Source organism: Lathyrus oleraceus, chromosome 3, assembly GCF_024323335.1.
Source record: "Lathyrus oleraceus cultivar Zhongwan6 chromosome 3, CAAS_Psat_ZW6_1.0, whole genome shotgun sequence".
NCBI classification, from domain to species: Eukaryota; Viridiplantae; Streptophyta; class Magnoliopsida; order Fabales; family Fabaceae; genus Lathyrus; species Lathyrus oleraceus.
In genome coordinates this window covers 349,423,561-349,431,735 of record NC_066581.1, presented here as the reverse complement: position 1 = coordinate 349,431,735, position 8,175 = coordinate 349,423,561, and the positions used below count along the sequence as shown (strand labels likewise).

At 40.0% G+C, this 8,175-nt stretch overlaps 1 pseudogene; it reads right to left on the bottom strand.

Annotated features, from left to right (window-relative positions):
* Nucleotides 1-7,055: 7,055 nt before the first annotated feature.
* On the bottom strand, nt 7,056-7,155 carry LOC127134139 (uncharacterized; annotated as a pseudogene).
* Between the last annotated feature and the right edge of the window lie 1,020 nt (nt 7,156-8,175).

Genomic DNA, 8,175 nt, shown 5'->3' with positions numbered 1-8,175 from the left:
TTAGAGATATCTGAGATGCATGGGAGTATGGTGATTGATACTCCTGCGAAGGGTTCAGTTACTACTACTTCAGTTTGTTTAAATTGTCCTTTGAGTATTTTTGGTAGAGACTTTGGGATAGACCTCGTGTGTCTTCCACTAGTGCAGATTGATGTTATCTTGGGTATGAACTGGTTGGTGTTTAACCGAGTTTATATCAACTGTTTTGATAAGACTGTGATCTTTCCTGAGATTGAGGAAGGAAAGAGTTTGTTTCTATCAGCAAGGCAGGTGAATGAGGCAGTAGCAGATGGGGCGGAGTTGTTTATGCTGTTAGCGACTTTGGAGGCTAAAGATAAACTGGTGATTTGCGATCTAGCCGTGGTGTGTGATTTTCCTGATGTGTTTCCTGAAGAAGTGAATGAATTACCGCCAGAGCGTGAAGTTGAGTTCTCGATTGATTTGGTACCTGGTACTAGGCCGATATCGATGGCTCCGTACCGTATGTCTGCTGTTGAGTTAGCTGAATTGAAGAGTCAGCTGGAAGATCTGTTGGATAAGAAATTTATTCGTCCGAGTGTGTCACCGTGGGGTGCACCAGTGTTATTGGTTAAGAAGAAAGAAGGTACTATGAGGTTGTGTGTGGACTACAGGCAACTGAATAAAGTGACGATCAAGAATCGGTATCCTTTGCCGAGGATCGATGATTTGATGGATCAGTTGGTTGGTGCGAGTGTGTTCAGCAAAATAGATTTGAGATCGGGGTATCATCAGATACGTGTGAAAACTGAGGATATTCAGAAGACTGCTTTCAGAACAAGGTATGGACATTATGAGTATTCTGTAATGCCTTTTGGTGTGACTAATGCGCCTGGAGTATTTATGGAGTATATGAATAGGATTTTCCATCCGTACCTAGACAAGTTTGTTGTGGTGTTTATAGACGATATTTTGGTGTATTCGAAATCTGAAGAAGAGCATGCTGAACATTTGAGAGTGGTTTTAGGAGTTCTACGAGAAAAGAAGTTATTTGCTAAACTATCCAAGTGTGAATTTTGGTTAGAAGAGGTTAGTTTTCTTGGTCATGTGGTTTCAAGAGGTGGTGTTGCTATTGATCCTTCTAAGATAGAAGCGGTATCTAAGTGGGAAGCTCCGAAGTCAGTTTCTGAGATAAGGAGTTTTCTTGGACTTGCAGGTTATTATAGGAAATTCATTGAGGGATTTTCTAAGTTGGCGTTACCGTTGACGATGTTGACTAGAAAGGGGCAAGCGTTTGTTTGGGACTCAAAATGCGAAGAAGGGTTCCAAGAGTTAAAGAGAAGGTTAACTACGGCTCCTATTCTGATATTACTGAGTCCATCGGAACCATTTGAGGTTTACTGTGATGCTTCATTGTTGGGTTTGAGTGGTGTTTTGATGCAGAATAAGCAGGTTGTAGCTTATGCTTCGAGACAACTGAAGGTTCATGAGAGGAACTATCCGACACACGATTTAGAGTTGGCAGCTGTGGTATTTGTTCTGAAGTTATGGAGGCATTACTTGTACGGGTCAAGATTTGAGGTTTTCAGTGACCATAAAAGTTTAAAGTATTTGTTTGATCAGAAAGAGCTGAATATGAGACAGAGGAGATGGTTAGAGTTTCTGAAGGATTATGACTTTGGTTTGAATTACCATCCGGGTAAAGCAAACGTAGTGGCTGATGCATTGAGTCAGAAATCATTACATATGTCTATGTTAATGGTTAAGGAATTGGATTTAATTGAGCAGTTTAGAGACTTGAGTTTGGTGTGTGAGAGTACTCACAATAATGTTAAATTGGGAATGTTGAAGTTAACGAGTGGTATTCTGGATGAGATTAGAGAGGGTCAGAAATCTGATGTGCTTTTGGTTGATAAGTTGACTCTAGTGAATCAAGGTCAAGGTGGTGAATTCAGAGTTGATGAGAATGGTGTTTTGAAATTTGGTAATCGGGTGTGTATTCCGGATGTTACCGAACTTAAGAAGAGTATTCTTGAGGAAGGACATCGTAGTGGCCTGAGTATTCATCCTGGGGCTACGAAGATGTATCATGATTTGAAAAAGTTATTTTGGTGGCCGGGAATGAAAAGAGAAATTGCGAGTTTTGTTTATTCTTGTTTGACTTGTCAGAAGTCAAAGATTGAGCATCAGAAGCCGTCTGGGCTAATGCAACCGTTGGCTATTCCAGAGTGGAAGTGGGATAGTATCAGTATGGATTTTGTTTCTGGTTTACCGAGGACAATTAAGAATTTTGAATCTATTTGGGTTATTGTTGACAGATTGACAAAATCGGCTCATTTCATTCCGATCAGAATGGATTATCCGTTAGAGAGATTAACGGAGTTGTATATTGAGAAAATTGTAAGTCTGCATGGTATTCCGTCGAGTATTGTTTCGGACAGAGATCCTAGATTTACATCAAAGTTCTGGGAAGGTTTGCAGAGGGCTTTGGGAACTAAGCTGAGATTGAGTTCTGCATATCATCCGCAGACTGATGGTCAGACTGAGAGGACGATTCAGTCACTGGAGGATCTTTTGAGGGCTTGTGTTTTGGAAAAGGGAGGTGCTTGGGATTGTTATTTACCTTTGATTGAGTTTACCTACAACAATAGTTTTCATTCGAGCATTGGTATGGCACCGTTTGAAGCTTTGTATGGTAGGAGATGTCGGACACCTTTATGTTGGTATGAGTCCGGTGAGAGTGCTGTGGTTGGACCAGAGATTGTTCAACAAACTACGGAAAAGATTAAGATGATTCAGGAGAAGATGAGGATTGCTCAGAGTCGTCAGAAGAGTTATCACGACAAGAGGAGGAAGTCACTTGAGTTTCAAGAGGGAGATCATGTGTTTCTTCGTGTTACTCCGATAGCTGGGGTTGGTCGAGCTTTGAAGTCGAAGAAATTGACACCTCGATTTATTGGTCCTTATCAGATTTTGGGGAGGATAGGGGAGGTAGCCTATCGTATCGCTTTACCGCCGTCACTTGCGAATTTGCATGAGGTTTTTCATGTGTCTCAGTTGAGGAGGTACATTCCTGACCCGTCGCATGTGGTCTAAGTAGATGATGTACAGGTGAGAGATAACCTGACTGTTGAAACATCACCTATGAGGATCGAGGATCGAGAGTTGAAGCAGTTGCGGGGTAAAGAGATTGCCTTGGTAAAGGTGGCTTGGGGAGGACCAGCAGGTGGCAATGTGACTTGGGAACTTGAGAGTCAGATGAAGGAGTCTTATCCTGAGTTATTCGCTTGAGGTATGTTTTCGAGGACGAAAACTCTTTTAGTGGGGGAGAGTTGTAACACCCCGATAAAATATGATAATTATTTAATTTAAGTTAATAATATATTTATTAATTTAACTAAATAATTGGATTATTATTTGGAATTATTATTATTGGAATAATAAGTTGGAATATATATATAAAGAAGGTCCCATTTGGTAAAGAAAGTTTTCTCACGTAAAACAGAAAAACGACTGAAAGTGGAGAAAGGGCAAAGAGGAAGAGCAGGAGAAGCAGGTTGAAGAAGGAAGAGCTTGAAGCTAAAGGATTGCCGGATTAACTCAGGTAAGGGGGGTTTATCGTCGTTTAATGGGTATTATGGGTTAACATGTAATGGGTAGTAATAAGCCGTTGAATTGACCCTAATTGGGATGTTGAATGCTGAAAAATTGAGATGAATAAGTTATGTTAAAGCTGTAATTGAATCTGTAATTGGATGAGTCTTGATTTTCCGAACGTGTAGCTTTTTACGGAATTGGAATCGGAGGTCCGGAAGTCCTCCAACGGCGGAAAATGCGGAGAATTCTGCATTCTGCTTCGTGTTAGCGCAGGAACAACTTTCTGTCTTGCGTTAACCGGTTAACCCAGGGTGTTAACCGGTTAACACTGTTATGAATTGTGAAATATTGCTGTCTGTCTTGCGTTAACCGGTTAACCCAGGGTGTTAACCGGTTAACACTGTTGTGAATTGCCAGGAAGCGTGTTCTGTGTTGCGTTAACCGGTTAACCCAGGGCGTTAACCGGTTAACACTGTGTGAAAAGTGAAAAATTTATATTTAAATGTGGTGTGCATGTTTGATGTTTGGCCTATATTGGCGTATGATATAATAGGGATCATTTCCCGTTGTTTTGAGCGGTAGGGGTATTAGTAGAGCGTGCTAATACTGTGATTGATTATGTGGCATGACATGATTATGTGATAAATATGTGGATGATGTATGATTGTATGCATAATGCTGTGGATGTATCTATTATGTATGCAATTGTGAATGGACTGTTTATGGCTTAGAGTGTGAGCATATGTCCATTGTGGATGATTGTTGGTGTTTGCATGACTAAGTGATTTAGCTTGCATATTGTGGCCTTTATGGTGGTAGCTAATTCCCATGGTGAGGAATTAGTGATGAATCATTGTGGATTGTTGTTGATGTTGCATGCTAGGTGATTTAGCGTGCATAGCATAGCCCTTGGGGTGGTAGCTAATTCCCATGGTGAGGAATTAGTGATGTGAGTCACTAGGTCTCAAATGAGTGGGACTAGTGAGCTTGGTAGCCGTATCTGGATTTGATCGGTGAGGTTGAACTATATGTTCACGAGTAGTCGGTACCGTATGCATGGAGTCTCATTGCATAATGTATGTATTGTATATAATATGAATGGATGTGTTCCAATATTATACGTGTGTTTTGATGTTTATGTTGAGCATGATTATGAGTATGAGTTGATGTTGCCGTTACTGAATGTGTGATATGATTAGGGTGATGAGACGTGTTCATTTACTTAGCATTACATGATATTTTATAATGCTTATTATATCGATTGAGGAACTCACCCTTACAACTATGTTTCAGGTAACGAGCAGTGATTGAGTAGAAGCTAGTCCTTGGAGTCTAGTGTAGTTCCTTAGGGAGTCATGCTCTGGTAGATGTAACATCGGGACGGGATGTTTTGCCTTGTTTTCGGTTTGGTTGTTGAATAACCTATACATGTAATGCGTTACATGTTTTGCATGTTGTTGTTAATGTTTATCCGCTGCGAATTATGCAAATGTTTATTTTGATGAATAAATGAGCATGACGAGTTAAATTGGAACATGGTGTGAAGTGTCAAGTGTGACACCCTTAAATTGCATATATACTCTGATTTATGTTTGGTTGTTTTAATTAATTATTGGGGTATTTTAGAAGGGTGTTACACCCACTACATGAAGCAAGGTAGCACCCACCACCCAATGAAAGGTGTGGCGCCCACCACCAAGCAAGAGTGGCGCCCGCCACCTAGCAAGGTGTGGCACCCACTACCTAGGGTTGTGGCAGCCGCCACCAAACCCATTCCTCCTTATTTTTCTCCACGTTTTTCTTCACGTCCCGCTTAGCTCGTTCAACCAACCGCTCCCACTAAGAGATCTTCAAGGCTACTTTCAAGGAAGGAGTGGGAAGTATATATTAGGGCTTCGATCTTCAAAGACCGGACCGTCTCTTTTAGCCAGAATTTTATTGTTAGCATTTTAAGCAGATATTTACTTGTAAAGTAATAGATTCTCCATATGGGGGGACTATTGCGACTTTAGTTTTAGCAATTGATTTTTATTGTAATCATGTACCTGATTTGTCAAGCGTGCCAGGATTATTTGAATTCAAGAACCAGCATTAATTCCAGTTTTTTCGGTTTATATTCCAGGTTCTATTTTAATTGTTATTTTAATTGCTTATGCCTTGTCTTATGTTTAATTGTCATAATAACATGTTTGTTCTCGAATCCATGTACGGATAAACCAATTGATATTGGTATGTAAAGACAGTCGAAACGACAAGATTCATAAATAGTTGGTGTTGACTTTAATAAAATATTATTTTCTGGTTATAGTTTCTTGTTCTAAAATTAAAACTGCTTTCGTACGAAAGGACAAAGCAAACAAGGTTACGGTCAATAAAAATGAGAGTTTGAGGTTTTAACCGGATAACTGAAACTATGCATTAATTCTAAATACAGCAAGCGCACTTTAGGATTAATTAGACTTTATTTATTTCCAAAAATTACTTTTAATTTAAATGAGACAGCGAGAGCGAAGCATTCTGGTTTAAGAGTATAGTCAGAGTCAATAAACAGGAGAGTGTGAGATAAAGTCTTTTAAATAAATAATTTCTACTGAAGAGTATTTTGACGTTTAAGATTACACCAACTATTTATCGAATCCCCGAAGTTTGATGCGTTACATATCGATATCCCGCTATTAAATATTTTTATTAAAGTTCTATTTTTGTTAGTAGTTATTTCTTATTGTCCCTAAACCCCTAGAGTAATCCTCAACCTTAGATTTACGTAGTAACATTAGATAATGGTAAGTTCTATTATTAGTCCTTTGGGTCCAATAATCTTTAGACATACTAAGTCGCAATCAAGTTTTTGGCGCCATTACCGGGGACTAATTTAGTCGATATCGTAACTCCAGTGTTGCGCAGTATAGACTAAGGAAAACAAAACTATTTCCCTTTTTAATTTGTCGAATGTATGCCAAGTACTCGCTCTCAAGGCGAGAAATTAAAGATATAAATCGACGAACCAGAGCGTTATCTAAGATTAGAATGCCGGATACGAGAATACCGTATTAAGTACAATCTTCCCGATCCTAATATCCCTATTCCCGAACCAGTTGTAGAACCAGAGATGGCTGAAGGACCGCAGAACCGTCCTCTCAAGTACTATGCCATCCCTTCGCAGGATGAACCACATAAAAGCATAGCTGCCCTTGCCATCGAGGCAAATAATTTCGAGCTAAAATCTTCGTTGTTGTCAGCCGTACAACAAAACCAATTTTCCGGTAGTCCCACGGAGGACCCGAACCTACATTTGTCAGTGTTTTTGCAATACGCAGACACAGTAAAAGCGAATGGTGTCAGCCCAGAAGCAATAAGACTATGTCTTTTCCCTTTATCATTAAGAGATAGAGCTAGAGCTTGGCTCCAGTCTCTACCATCCAACTCTGTCACTACGTGGAACGAGTTGAAGAAAGTTTTCTTATCATGATATTTCCTACCTAGTAAGACGGCTATGTTAAGAGCCCAAATAAACGAGTTTAAATAAAAAGACAACGAATCTCTTTTTGAAGCATGGGAGAGATACAAGGACATGATGAGGCTTTTCCCACATCACGGTATAGAAGAATGGTTGATCATCCATACCTTTTACAATGGTCTCTTGTACAACACAAGATTGACAATAAACGCCACCGCGGGTGGTGCGCTGATGGATAAACCCTACAATGAGGCTTATCAACTTATCAAAAGTATGGCCCAGAATCACTACCAGTGGGGAAGTGAAAGAACCTTCGTAGAGAAACCTCCAATGAAATGAGGTATGTAAGAAATAAGCAGTCTTGACCATGGCAATGCTAAGGTTGATGCTCTCACTCTAAAGATAGAAAACCTGACCATAACACATGCAGCCACCGTGGCTGCCATAGCACCAAACTGCGAGATATGTGGAGTTCCTGGGCATGCTGTCCCTGAATGTCAACTTTTGATAGGACTCTCCACAGACCAAGTGAATTATGCTCAAGGAAACCCTTAGTCAAACACATATAACCCAGGCAGGAAGAACCATCTGAACTTTTTGTACAAAAATAATAACACATTTTATGCACCTAACCAAGCACCTGTTGTACCACCAGGATATCATAAAGCTGCCACAACTGCTCCAAATGCTTCTAGGAAGTCAAACCTTGAAATAATGATGGAAATATTTATAGCTACCCAAGCCCAAACAAATAAGGATTTCCTAAATCAAAACATACACACTAGTGAGCAAATTAAGCTATTAGCGAACAAAGTAGGCGCTTTAGCCACCCATAACAAAATGTTTGAAACACAAATTTTGCAAGTGGCACAACAACAAGCACCTACTGCTGCCCCTGCAGGTATATTTCCTGGACATCCACAACCACACCCGAAAGGTCATGCAAATGCTATTATACTACGAAGTGGGATAGATTTAGACGGACCAACCAACCCTAGAATTCAAAATCCATCCATGCACCAAGACCCTGGTAAGATAGCTGAGAAGGGAGACGAACTAAAGGAAAATAAAAGCGAATAGGCCATAGATAAAGAAGAACCATATGTGCCTCCACCACCGTATAAACCTCATATCCCGTATCCTCAAAGATTTGTTAAATCCAA